Raw genomic sequence first — 14,784 nt, forward strand, 5'->3', positions numbered from 1 at the left:
ATCATTATCGCAGCCTCAGATTTCGTCACGATGGCACCGTCACCATCGGCACAGCTCCATGAGCCGCTACCGGCAACTCACTGTCGTCAAGCCAGCGACACGCTGAACCTGCACTATCATTGCGTCATGCGTCGCTTCTATGACCAAGCAAGCTTCCGGCGGCACACGTTCGCTAGTATATTGATATTAAATCTGTAAACTGCTTGCCTTCGAATAAACAGCGTTAAGTGGTAGCTTTAGCTCCCGTACTCCTATCTAAATTCTTGTAAAAGGAGGAGAAGGAGGAATAAACTTTATTAGTAGAAATGAGCCGACGCTAAAATAGTCCGAGGTGGGCGGCGTCCCTAGTCCAGGATGCCGTAGGCCTGAGCCGATAGCTTGGCCCTGCTCACCAAACGATGCTGGTCTTCAGGGCTCGAGCTTGTCAGTTGGGCCTCCCACTGCTCGACGGTTGGTCTGGTGATGGGCGGTGTCGATGGGTTTTGTTGACATTCCCATACCATGTGGTAGAGGGTATTGGGCGTAGAGCAGAATGCGCATTTGTGAGTACAGCTCGTAGGATGCATGGCGTGTAGCAGGGTGCCGTGCGGGAATGTGCCGGTCTGTAGTTTTCGGAAGATCACCGCCTCTTCTCTTGTCAGCTTGGGATGCGGGGGTGGATAGATCCTCCTACCCAGTCTGTAGTGGCTCAGGATATCGGCGTATCTTTTCGGGTCGCTATCTTGTTGGTCTACCGGTTCTCGTGAACCTGGTGGGAAAGCCCGGAGAATGTAATCTCGGGGAGCGGCATTAGCCGCTACATTACCCGCCAAGGACTCGTGTCCCGGGGCCCAGACATTGTACAGTTCTGGAAACTTTTCTCGTTGTTCGAGGATGCTCAGGGCTTGTTTGGAAATGCGGCCCTTTTAGTAATTTCTACATCCTGTTTGTGAGTCGGTGATGCTATTGATTTGATCTTCCTCTCGCTGGCCCGTAGTGGCCGCCAGGGCTATCCTCGTTTCTTCCGCGCAGTGGATGTTTGGAGTGCTTACCGAGGCCGCTGCTACCTCTTGTCCTTGGCCGGTGATAACGCTAAATAGCGTGGGCCGCTCTGTTCTTGTACTTTGCCGCGTCGGTGTATCGTACTTCTCCTTGTTTTGGTCCTTCGTAGGCCTCACGTAGAGCTTTCACTCTCGCTCGCCTCCTTTCTCTGTGGTATTCAGGGTGCATGTTTCTCGGCAGCTGGCCACCGTGATCTTCTCCCTCATGGGTAGAGGAACCCGCTGTTTTGTGGACTCATATTCGACTGGGTAGCCCAGTCTTATTATCGTGTCCCTACCCGTGCTGGTGAGCTTGATTCGCTCTATCTGGCTCGTCTTGTGCGCCTCTACTAATTCCTCCCAAGTATTGTGGATGCCCAGTCTGAGTAGCTTCTCCGTCGACGTCGTCGGTGGAAGCCCCAGTGCTAGCTTGTAGGTCTTTCGTATTAGGGTGTTCATTAGTCTCTCTGGATGTTCTCGAGACCCAGGTACGGGGTGCCATAAGTGACTGTGCTGATTATCAGGGCTGGTATTAATCTGATTGTGTCCTGCTCTTTCAGGCCGTGCTTTTTGTTTGTCACTCTTCGCACCAAGTGCGCGACTTGGGTAACTGTCGCTTGCAGTTTTTTAATGGTGGCGAGACCAGCACCGTCCTTCTGGAAAGTGAAGCCCAGAATACAGAGCGTGTCCACCTTGGGTATGTTGACTCCATGTAGTGTCAACGTTGGGTCAGGTGTCTCCTGCGGAGGCCGCCGTCTTGTCCTCTTTTTGAGGATCAGGAGCTCCAATTTTTCCGGCGCGCATGAAAGACCTCAGCGGTGTAGATATTGCTCGGTCCTGTCGATGGCTTCCTGCAGGGCGTCTTGTTGTTCGCCCACCGATCCCGTGCACGTTACCATGGCCAGGTCGTCTGCATACATTGCGTGACGGATACCCCTTATGTTCTCCAAGAGATTCGGCAATTCCCTCATCGCTATATTGAACAGCAACGGGGAGATCACCGACCCCTGGGGGGTTCCTTTCTGCGGTATTTGGAACTTCTCGGTCCTGAGGTTCCGCAGGCCTATGGTCGCCGTTCTACCCGTCAGGAAGTCCCACACGTAGTTGTATGTCCGCCGTCCGCAGTTGGTATGTTGTAGGCTGTTTAGCACTGCTTCGTGTGAGACGTTGTCGAAGGCTCCCCTCACGTCAAGTGCCAGGATGGCACTCTTGTGGCATGTGCTGAGCAGTCGATGACTTCTTCTTTAAGCTGAAGTAGAATGTCCTGCGTGGAGAGGTTAGGCCGGAAACCAAACATAGTGTTCGGCAGGTGCCCACATTCTTCCAGGTAACTCGTTCTTTTAAATGCAAAAAACCTTGCCAAATTTGGTGCAGTGGTTGCGCAGAAAAACGAATAGTAATAGGATAATTCGTCTTTTGGGCAACCACTGCACCAAATTTGGCAAGGTTTGTCGCATTTAAAAGAACGAGTTAAAATCTAGTGACTGTTGGTTTCGAATTTTTCATTCAGGTCGTCAATTTTTTATTAAAATGTGACAAATATGGGAAATTCGCAGAAAACGAAACTACCAAGTTTACAACGTGGTAACTCAGCAAAGAAAAATGATGTAACAAATATGTGAATTGCATCTAATAGTACATCTAAAGCGGACAAAATTGATAAGTTACACATGAATCACAAGAAATTTAGTAATATGTAAATAAAGCTTTTGAGGGACCCTTGTACACAACGTAAGAATTTCACGTAACATATCAAATAACATATCAAATTTGTCCGCTTTCAATGATTTGAAATTTGAGGCCCTAAATCGAAATTCCGCTTCCAACAGTCACTAGAATTGAGCTTTCTCTCTCAAATGCGACAAATTTGATGAAAATTGGTCAGGGGTTATATCAGAAAAACGTTTTTGCGTTGTGCATGTATTTGAATAGGCAGGGTCGGAGTTGGGCCCGAGCTAAAGCTTCCTCTTAATCAAAATCGAAAGTGAACTGGCCACCAGGAACACGCTTACGAAGCCACATTAATGATATCACAAAAGGCTACGTGCGGTCAGGTTGACTTTACAGACTTTCTTTTTCTGCGTCAGTTACGTTTTCCGAGACCGCTTAATTGGAAAATATTTGTTCACATAGCTCTTACAGAAGCACGTTTAATCGAAATGTCGTCGCTCGGCTAGATAATCTTGAGGACGCGCTCCAGACTACTCACTTTCTTTAGCCATTTAAGATCTGTACTTGCATATATAATTACCGTAGCTTGTTAATTACGCACACAACGTCTCAACTTATCCGTATCTAGAAGTTAGCAATATGAACACTCGAATGATAAAATGATCTCACCAAGATTTATATTGGTTAGTATTTTTACTTGGTGCAGTTAAAAACAGCCAGCATATTGATAGTGCGGTAGGCTACCTATGAAGCAAGTGTGAAAGCCTGGACAGGTTTTCTTGGCGCAAATCAAGTTCATGAGCTTAAACGCACTTGCCAAGCCGTGCACTTCTGCCTCTGCAATGGATTCTTCTACATTATAGAAGAGGCACCTCAGCGCTACGGTACATCACAGAAGGTGTGCGAGAACATTATGTGCGCTCCAGATTACATTTCTGAGCGTTGCTGGCTCTGGTGAAACCTGGTTACATTACGAAAGCAAAGTTTCCTGGGCACGTTGCAACCTCTTTCTCTCATTCTTCCTAGCTTGCTTAGATTTCGCCTTAGAATATAACTGTTCCGGAGCAGTAGAGCAACTAGATTCAGATATAGACTCTTCGTCTGTAACTTCCATGGCGAGATTGATCACCCAACTCGTAGCGCACCGCTATATATCCCAGTGAAGCCGCCACGGAGCAAGCTCAAGGAGAGGAGGTCGTCATATCAACGGAGAGACCACCTGTTAGGCGCGGCGCCGGCTCGGGGGCCACGGCACACGCGACGAGCGGCTTCCTTCTAGCTGCGGCGGAGACATTGAATTTCCTTCTCAATGGCGGAGAGGAAGCTGACGTCACGCGCCGTCATAGCAACGGAGAGAGCTGACGTCGCACCACCTGCTAAGCGCAGCGCCGGCTCTGTGGGGCCACGGCATACGCGACGAGCGGTTAGACCTGGGGCCCTATAACGTAAAACTATTCCAATATGTTTCTATTTCAATCTCCTGACGTCAAATTTGCGTAACCACCGACGCAAGCACCTGGCGGTCCCCCGCAGGGTTGTCTGAACAGACCAATCAAACGCTCTCCTCGTTCATAGGAGGTAACTTTTGTTTGCTTGAAAAACGAATAAGATTGCCTACACTGAGCGGCTTGTCGTATCTAATTGGCTGACAAGAGGCGAGGAGAACGCTCAAGTGGAGAGGGATTCACTGGGGCAGAACCAGTGCACTGAAAATCGATAACTGGATGAAGAGGTTGGTGCCGGCGTCTGCGATTGGTCGGCTTTCCCTTACTCAGCTTGTGGTGGCTGGTCGAAAATCACGGCGGCATGCAACAAAAGCTTAAAAATGACGCTAAAACTGACCCTCAGCAAAGAAGAGTTGGCAGAATTAGGTGGTAAACGTGCCGAAAGGGCTCGAAAACATTACACGGCCACGCAAGAAGTTTTATTATAAGCAAATACACCCATGCTCTCCGGCAGGTGCGAGTAGCCAGCGTCTCAGCGATCGGTGGCAGCCATCTTTTATTCCTTTCGGAACGGGGCAGCCTGCGGCAATTCCGAAGAAAAGTCAGTTTTGTTCGGCATATTAATGCATCTTTATCGCGTACACGTCACTTTGACGCGGTGAGTTTGTGCGGTTTTGTGAAGTCGCGTGACAGGCAGGTGAAGTGGGTGCAGCCCGAAAACTTTTGAACAATAGCCGAGGGCTAATGGCGAAAAGGGGTCGAATCAGAAATAACTGCTTTTCTTTTTTTCTGTCAAATCATGCATAATCAGTGTACACATCATATCAGATGGGCAGGTATCGCGGTTTTCCTGACGTCGCGTGATAGACAGGTGAAGTGGGCGTGGGCAAAAAGAGTTTTTGACCAATCGTGGACGGCTGATAGCAGAATTGGAATAGAAAAGTTTGGAATAGTTTTACGTTATAGCGCCCCTGGCGTAGTATTGTTTTCGCAATAAAAGTCGGGGAACGTTTAAGCTTTGCCTTAAAGGGTGGAACGCGATAGCATTCAAAGATCGCCGACTGCTTCCCACGCATCCCGGCAACTGCAGCTTATGTAACTCTAATGTTTACGGGGAAACGCTGGCGGCGAACGCTATGCACGAAGGCTAGCGTTCTGGCAGAAACACGGCCTCTTGCGTGGGCCGATCCCGGAAGTAGTTCACAGCCGCGCCAAGAAAATTACATCATTTTCAGGTTTTTAACGTTGTTTCGCACTTTTAGCATTTCAGTTTTAGAAGAAAGGAAGAAAGGAAAGAAGGAAGAAGAGAAGAGCAGAGGGCAGGGAGGTTAACCAGAATATTGTCCGGTTGGCTACCGTACACCGGGGGAATCGGAAAGGGTAAAACAAAGATGACAGGGCGAGAGAGGAGGGAAGGGAAAAAGAAAGCGGTGAGTTCGCCGATGCGTGTGGCCTCAAAGTAGTTGTACAGAGGTTCACACAAGCCCGTCGCCCTCAAGAAGCACAAAAGTGCGTTTACCACTTTATGGGCTGACGAGCGATGGGGGCGGTGTTCCAGCAGCACCTGCAGAGAAAGCGGCCGATTGTCCAGTTTTCGGAGAGCGTTAGTAAGTTCTTGTCTTTCTGGGGCATATCGTGGACAGTGGCGTCGCAGGTGTTCGATATTAGATTCGATGCCTCAGACCTAGCATGCTGCACTATCGGTCACTTCAATTAATGTAGAGTATGCCTTTGTGAAGGCAGCATCTAACCAAAGGCCATGGAGAAGCGTAGCTTCATGTCCAGGAATTCCGAGTAGAGGTCGGAGTTGCAGTGAAGGGTTTATTCGATGCAGTCGTGTAGGTCTTAGGTTTTATTATTTAAATTAAATTATGGGGTTTAACGCGCTAAAACCTCTTTCTGATTATGAGGCACGCCGTAGTGGAGCACTCCGGAAATTTTGACCAGCTGGGTTTAGTCTTAAGTTTGGCGAGTTCCACCACGTCAGTCTTTCTCTCCTCATCCTTGTCCAAATGTGCGCTGGAACTATGTTTCATAATGCTAATCATAACCAACTAGCCCAGCTGTCCATACTTAGCGATATATTTTCCTTTTTTATTTTTGTTTTGACACCTCTGATGACCTTTGCCTAGACCAAGGAAATATTTTTGAGTGGTCCTGCGCACTAGCAGTCCCCCACCCCCTCCCCCTGTGTACATAAAGCCCTGTTTTCCATGAATAAAATTCAGTTGAAGTCCGGCGTTCGTGTTCTCTTTCTCTCCTCGTCCTTGTCCAAATGTGCGCTAGAACTATGTTTCATAATGCAGTCAGAGACTACGTGCCAGGTGTCGAAGCTGCCTTGAGGCGTCTGTCCTCGAAAGCGGAATTGGAACGCTGTTGTCTTCTTGATGTGATGTGTGAGCAGCGTAATCGGCGGAATGATTGCCACTGATTCCACAATGGCCAGGTACCCATTCAAAGACAAGCTCATGACCTTTTCGTTGGACGTGATGGTGAATTTTCACGAGTTCCTATGTCAGCTGTTCATGACAACCGCGTCGTAGAACTGACTGCGTGCGCTCTAATGCCGGTCTTGAGTCGAACACAGCCCATTGTTTTCAGTTTTAGCAGATTGAACATAAAACGTATGCGCTGTCGATCTAGCAAGGCATGGCATATACATACGCCGAAGTATGTACGAAAATTTTTGCTCACTGACAATACCGCCGACGCCGACACGAGATCTTCTGAGACACGTGGCTTAACGCTTTCGCGATAGAACAGCTGCCTGGGGAAAGCATTGGATATATTCTTCAGTACTTTGCAACAGATGGAGCAGCGCCGGACATGTACGTTAGAATGAAAAGTACCAACGTATTAGGATAGGTGCTCGTGTTATATATTTTGGCTGTCTAATGTTAAGACCTAAAGAAAGTAAATGCCGTAATTTTGTGACATTTATTGCTGAGATATGTAAGGTCACGTGAAATATGAGCTCCGACTCAGTGCTCATGATGGAACTGGCCCTTGGATTACAGTACTACATTGACACGCGAAATACTGGTTTAATAACTACCAGTTATCTTAAAGTGTTTAGCTCTAGAACTTTTGGTATGTCTGCACCGCTATGCCGTGTTGAAGGCTCATCTTACGACGCGCATTATATTTCAGCTAATATTTGAAGCAACAGTAGATTATTTTTTTTTATGAGTGAGCTTCCTTCAGCGTCTCCCCCCCCCCCCCCCCCAACCACTGTTCCAAGGTTATCGCTTAGGTCAAGACGCGCCTGCATGTATTTCAAGTATCCAGAATGTTGTCACGGGTTCAATAGCGAAAGAGAGTTATCTAATCAGATTGCGGGCGTGAAGCGAACACTGGCGCACACATTCTCGATTATATTTCAGCGCCCGCGATTGCGCTGCAATATACGACCATTTCAATCTGATGAACCGATGCCTTGATTCGTAGATCAAATTCAGATGAAGCAATATTTTGCGCGCAGCCATCGTTGTGCTTTGATATTTTCTATAATGAGTTATATTCGTGACCCACACTTTTGGAACTGCTTTGTTCTTAACATCACTACAACTTGACAGTATAGACGTGCTACATCTTCATTGAGTGAATACTGAGAAGTGGACTAGGATTTTTGTTGCGTGTGCGTTTACTCATTTATACAAATAATTTATTATTGACAACTGACTTTTTAATCTGAGAAGTTGTAAATGACAGCAAGCTGGACATTCACAGAAGTTCTCAAGAATAAAGGAAATTGAAATACTTATTAGTGTGCTTTCGCCTGATGGAAAGCAAGGAAATATCAATAAAACTTGCCTTAGGATAATTAAAAGCCTATCCACATGAAAACGTTTCATCTGAGTTTCCCTTTGTAAGCTGATACCCACTTGAAGGTGTTTCGTATTGTGGGTCCTTGACGTATGTTGAACCTTTGAACAAAGGGTCATTCCGAATTTTTCATTTTGAGCGGGCGTGTTACCCTCCAGCCTTTAACTCCGGTTCACAACCACGCAAAAGACAAAAGTTCGGCGTGAGAAGCGTCGTTAGTCCAAACCCACGATCTACCGTAACTCACCTCGCCTGTATCGCTGTCATTTAGGCTTGGATAGGAAATGTAGCTTTTAAATTGACGCATCAGGAATCTGAAAAAAGCTGCCCTCGACGAGCGCAGCTAGGTTTCTTTCATTTTGCACTTCGTCCTGTGAGAGATGAGGCAGGTCCCTGACAAAAAAAAAAAGTGGAACATACTAAAGAAAAGAGCATATAATGTGAAAAAAAAAGAGTTTAACCATGCACGCGCCCAATTGGCTACCGTACATATGGAGAGGGAAATAATTTAATGGCAATCTAGCGGTAAATGCGAGAGGAATGCGGTAAGCATTACGTTGCACCTCTGTGAGGTCGCGGTTCCTTGATTTATGCCACGTCTACTAAATTGCACTGTTCAGTGCCTCACTCGACGCACGTCCTGTTTCTTCTAGGAGCGAAGTGCACCCGACAGTGGGGCCTGCAGCATACCACCATGCATATATATATATATATATATATATATATATATATACTTTTCTAAGCGGTCCCATCTCCTCTCTACCTCTCCCACGTGACCAGCTTTGCAAACTTCACACGCTTACACTTTTTTTCCACTGTAACAATCCTAATGCTACGTATTAAAATACAAACAGAGAGATAAGGAAAAAGAATGAGCAGGTGACGAGGCTGAACCCTGCTGTACACAGAGTGTAGGCACTTTCAAGAAGCACAGTTCGTCTTTTGTGGCCTTGCGAATCGAAAAATGCTTAGACCAAGTTCCCAGGATATCTTTCGCCGATGGTGGTCTGCCTTCGAACCAGGTAATAGTTGCTCACAGAGCAGAGTGTTGAGAGTGGAAGTGGCAGAGAAGATGCTCTGTACTGCTTCGTGACCCACCGAAAATTGCATGCGCCCTGCTGGACATTCCTGGAAAACTGTATATGGGACGGCAGTCATATGCAACACGGGTGCATTGTTTTGTGCTAGCAGATTCCAGGTGAGAGAGAGGATGATTATGGAGATGAAGAGACGCTATCTTCTGTAGCAATTTAGGATGAAATGAATGTGTGAACGAATTCGTCAAAAAGAAAGGAGAATCAAACGTCGGTGGAAGCACGTCTGCGTATATTGGGAATGGAGCTAGGTACAAAAATAGAAAAAAAATACAATCCAGGCGGCAGGCGAAGTCACAGTTAAGGGTCGAGAGAATATTAGCGGGAATTTCTGAAACAAGTTTAATTTCTGTGTAGATGTGTGATGTAGCGAGCAAATGATTGGAGTCACCGCCACGCGTGCGTCCTTTGCAGTAGTATAAGCATCCGCCGTTCTTGGTAATTAACGTTTACCAAATACCAGTCTCTGCAACTACTTATTCAACGGCCATACCTCGCCGCGTATGCCTTGGCGACAGGCTCTGTGAACTGAAGCTGGGCTGTAACGACAACTTGCGACCATACTGTGACTGTTGTGGTTACGGTTGCCATACTCGTCACCCTTGCGCGTGCGGGAATAATATAAACATCGGTTTACTGTTTTCTATACATGAAGCGCCGATAGTGACGGCACATTGCTGACGGCGCTTCATCTGTTGAAAGCAATGCACCAACTAGCTCCACAACGTGTTTTACTGCATCGGTTTACTGCGCAGGTTAGAGAACATACAGTTTGAAACAGCGTTTGTCGCCTTACATACGTTCTACGCAAGTACCTTTGCAGTATAGGTTACGGTGCGCGTCCCTTCAAGACAAAAGAGAGTTATAGGTTAGCGAGCCAGCATGCCAGCGTGCCTAGTGGGCTAGCGAAGACGCGAGGCGCATGCGCGGTACAGCATGCGCAGTGGCGTCTACGCTGGCCCGCTGTGCCCGGTGGCTCAAAGACGTGAACGCAAACATAAGAGCGCGTTATAAGACAGGGCGCCGTCTTGGTCCTCATTCCAAACATATCCAAGCCAGCAATCTATTAGCAACCATGCTGTTGTTTCTATGCAAGGAGGTTATATACTTAAAATTCTGGAGTGGCAGTCCCAGCCGCCGCCTACGGGAGTGCGTGAACCCGCCGGCGGCCATATTGCTAGTAGAAAAAGAGCGCAGCTCCGGCATAGATGCGGCCGCGGTGTACGCGCGGCGCTCCCTGCTCTTGCGGTTCCGCGATGAAAACTGAAATTAACCCCTTTAAGCAGTGCTTAAGAAGTATCTAAGAAGTATATAATCAAGAAATATCAGTCCGCCGTTATTCGTCGCTGTTGTAGAACAAATATGTGTCATGGTGGTGGGTGCATTGTGTTTAATAAGTCGCTAGAACTTAAAAACAAGTCATGTTTTCGGTTTTCATCATTCAGTAACCCACCGCGTACATCGGCAGTGTGATGTCCTTTCGTTGGTACGTCGTGCCGGCCCGTATTGGCAGCGACAAGACATCAAAATATAGTATCCTTATGCCATTTCTTTAAAAAATCAGTTTGTTTAAATGAGTGTTGAAGTCGCTGATAATGAACCTGTGGCTGCTTTAAAGTTAGGAATGAGAGTTTTCCATTTAAACCTAGAAAACAAGAAAACATATCTATGGGCACTTTGCTCAGTTAAACTGCGACAGGCAAAAGCCTATCTACGACTGCCTCTGTTGCTGTTGTCTTAACTGTTCTGCGAACGGACGCCGCCGTGGCCACATGAATGGGATGCAATCACATCCATATGGCTGCAAAGTTTGTTCCCCATGTGCGCGCAAGCCCACGCGCATGCCCGCGCTCTCCCACGCCCACTCGCACAGCGCTACTGGCATGACGCTTCCTCTCCTCGCTCCCCTTGCCGATGATCACCGCTTTCCTGCGTCCACCACGGACTGCGTCCGGACACTCATGAGCCACTAAAGGCTTAGGCCCAAACAATGAAACTCTCCTTTCCTTAGACCGCTTCCTAACCTTACGTGAGGCCTCCTTACAGCGAAGGATCAATGGAGGAAGCAAGCGTACTCTGAAAGCTGCCTTCGGCCGCACTCACGTGAGGAACGGTTGCCGCACGCCTGGGTTCGAGAGTATCACTTAGAAGCTTTAGAACACCGTTATGTTATTTTAAAAAGTTGTATCGTCGCGCAAGTTTTTAATTGAAGTGCGAATATAGAGCGGACCGGCCGTGAATCAGTGTGAACCACACTGATTCATTTGGGTTGGCATATACTATTTTGTGCGTCATACTTCACCACATTCATTTTTCAAACTATGCCAGAGCTCGAAAAGGCCGGCGAACTCACTAGGTCCGTTTCCTCTGTTTATTTCCACAATGCCTGTGTCTATCGCTGTGGTTACCAAATATGCCCAGCGGTATGCTACCACTCAAGCCTTTCTCTCGACCTGAGCAAGTGAAGTCGCAGGCTTTCTTCAACACGGCGTCGACGTTCAATATGGCTATCCTCAAGTACTTTTCGCAGACTTCGCTCACCATCTACTCTCCAGTATGATCACTTACACTACTCGTTCCTGCTAGACACAGCACAAACACGCAACGACCTAATGAAGTATCAATTACACGCTAGTTGACATGCTCTCGATGTACATTTCCGCGGAGCACCGGGATTGGAGCATGGTCCTGTCTTAGGAAACATTATTGGTCTACAGCCTCGCTCAACAACACTGCTTGTTACTCATCACTTTTTTGTCGACAGGAGCATACTGTATTTTCTCTGAATATACTTTCAGTTTTAAGTGTGACCTTGCACGCCTGCTTATTCTGTTACGTTGACGGTGACCGCTGTAGTCAGGCTGCCACCTCATTCTGAGCTTCACCGTCACCAGAGAGCACAGAAAGCTGCCTTCACAAAAAGACCACCGGGATTCGAGCCCATGTATTCTCAGCATTCTGCATTTGGAAGCTGAGTACGCTAATCATTACGCTACACCTCCCTCCACCACTTTGTTTATCTGCCTTCCCACTTCTCGTTTTCTTCGCAGACGCAGGCAGAACGGACGCAGAAACTAACAAAAAAATTGAAGATTGCGTGAGTGGCTAGGTAACACATCACTTACTATGGCAGTCTACTCTCATCAGAGCGCCTGTGGACTTGCGGCTGCGTGCAGATCATCGCCTTAACTTTATTGTAAATTTTCTTTTACTGAGTCTTTCCGGTTAAAACTGAAACGCTGTACAAAAATGAGACATACGGTTCTATTAAGGTCTAAGGACCACACAACGATACCTTCCTTATCTCAGTAATTAATCCTTCTTTGCGGTGAGGGTGCCTTATGTCACTCGGAAAACCTCCTTATTGAGGGGCCCTCAGTCAAGGCTCCTTTGGTGCTTCCTCAGCGTAAGGCAGCTCGGAGGGCCTTAGCTCAGTAAGGAAGCCTTCATTCTCGTGAGGCCGCCTTATGCCACTCTGCAAGCTTCCTTACTGAGGGGCCCTCAGTGAAGGTTTCTTTGGTGCTTCCTCTGCGCAAGGTATGTCCGACGCTACCTTCATGCGTCCTTACGCCACTCATTACCCACAAAGCACAAAGACGCTCTCCTTTAGCCACCCGTGCCGTATAACCTCCACAAAAATAACCTCCACCTTACCCTGTCCAGATTAAATTGGATGCTCAGTAAAGGGTAATTTTTTTTCTGATTACCGTGGCTAGTCCTCTGTCTCTCTCGTTCCTGACCGACATAGTGCTGAAGCAAAAAAGGACAGGGACGTCATATTGTGTCTCCTGTAATAACAAAATCTAATTTTTCCTCCACATTCTCATAAAATTGCCGTAACGGAGCCTTGCGCCTTTGAAAACTAGCGTAGTTCCACAACCACATTACCAACTCTTTTTGAAGCGCCTTGCTCCACGCCCGCAGCAACCTCGGAGTGATTCACTGCCTTGCTTTGCGCTCGGATCATGGCTTTGGCCCTAATCGCCGTGTTTTCTTCTAGTACCGTTACTCTTTGGACTAAAAGCTTTACGCTTTCCTGATTTTCTCTACCCGAGCAGTTCCTCCTATATCTTTCTTTGCTGAGTCTCTCCCTCAGAAGTTTCCCAGTCGCACTCGTCGTTAGGAACGGGGGCCTTACGCTTTGCTTTAGTAATTCCTACGCGGGGTACATGTTGGACTACCCGTGGAGGCTGGTCGCTTGCCTCTATTTCACTGGCGTTGGGGTTTGCCTTGGCGGCTTTGAGTCAGCGTACCACCTCTCTACGCTCCTTAACTTCCTTCAGTAATCCGTATTTGTGCGACTTACTACCATGCTCTGGCGAGGCCTACCGCGTTACCTCCGTCGGTCTCCCTTGCTCCTTCTTCGTCTTCCCTTTGACAGGATACGCCCACGTAGACTGCTCCTGGGTCCTCACGCTGGACACCGAGCGCCCTCTGGATCGAGAGCGGTGCCTGATTGCGCCGTGCTTGTGCGCAACAGTGATGCCACGGCTGCTGATTTATCAGTAGATCTACTGATATTTAAAATTTTCTGCTGATTCAGTGATAAAGCGCTTGAATCTGCTGATTTTCTTGCTTTTGTACTGAAACGAAAGCGAAATCTGCAACTTTTTCAGTACAGAGGATGGGTGGATGGATGGTTATAGAGGTTACACAAGTTATATTAATGTGATGCCACCTAGCGACAGAAAGAAAAACGTGGTTGGCTCCGAGGTTAACATACATTGTTGCGTTTCCAGACTCTCAAACGTGCCGCTACCTCTGTCTTTGAGCCAAGTGGGGAAAAGGCATAGAGTTTCTATGCTCTATGGGAAAAGGTGAGGCGGTGAATTTGTGGAAGTGGGTTCACTACCGAACCCCACAACTATGAAACCACCATTAGCATCATCATCATCATCGTCATCATAATCATGTTTATGTGCACTGCAGCACGGAGGCCTCTATGGAGGCCTCTCCCAGCGATCTCCAATTACCCTTGTCTGGAAGATACTATACTCTAAGGCTTTCAGGTACTAACTACCATCTGACGCCTTTGAATAGGCCATCGGAGGGCTTCACTGTTTTTAAATTCGTGCTTGACAATGGCTCTCTAGATCCCCGGGTTTTTCAAAAGTATCGCTAAGAATCTCGGGGTCAATTTGTGTACTATTTCCTGGAAGCTACAATACTTCAACAGAGTACTAATACAAGCGCTGAATTCGTGGGCTCATAAACTGAGTGCAAAAATTGAAATTAAAAATCTACTGATTTCTACTGATTTTTCGCGAAAAAATCTGCTACTATTTTTTAATGTGTCGTGGCAACACTGGTGCGCAACCGGCATGGGAGAGCGGCTTCTCTCGGTGCTGCGCTCCCGCACAGCTGGCGTACGCGAGCGGCTCCTGCCGCCCGCCGTGTTTACGTCGGTCCCTAGCTGCAGCTGCTCGGCGCGTCGGCGCCGCTGCCGCCGTTTTCTTCTGACGATATCGGTAACTTGGAATTTATTTCTGCACTCCTTGGCCGCTGTGGGGGGGTGCAGGCCGCTGCCCAACGTGCATCTCTGACCGCACTGGGTATCTTCCGCTGGCGATCGTTCGCTGCAGGTACGACACCACTTGCTTCCCCGGTTGGGGCACACGTCAGCCTAGTGCACCAGTCCTCCACACTCGTACCAGGTTTCCGTGTGGCGTAGGCAGAGCGCGCAGCAAAATGTGCTCGAAAATAGTTGAGCAGCCTCACGCCCTCAAAAAG

At 47.7% G+C, this 14,784-nt stretch overlaps 1 long non-coding RNA gene across 1 annotated transcript; it reads right to left on the reverse strand.

The window, feature by feature from the left end:
• Positions 1 to 275: 275 nt before the first annotated feature.
• LOC129386325 (uncharacterized) lies at positions 276 to 13,522 on the reverse strand. The gene is made up of 2 exons (XR_008613749.2): positions 13,392 to 13,522; positions 276 to 2,283 (listed from the first exon to the last, which is right to left on the reverse strand). It is a non-coding gene; the product is annotated as an uncharacterized lncRNA (long non-coding RNA).
• Positions 13,523 to 14,784: the final 1,262 nt, after the last annotated feature.

The sequence above is a fragment of the Dermacentor andersoni genome, chromosome 3, assembly GCF_023375885.2.
Source record: "Dermacentor andersoni chromosome 3, qqDerAnde1_hic_scaffold, whole genome shotgun sequence".
Taxonomy (NCBI): Eukaryota; Metazoa; Arthropoda; class Arachnida; order Ixodida; family Ixodidae; genus Dermacentor; species Dermacentor andersoni.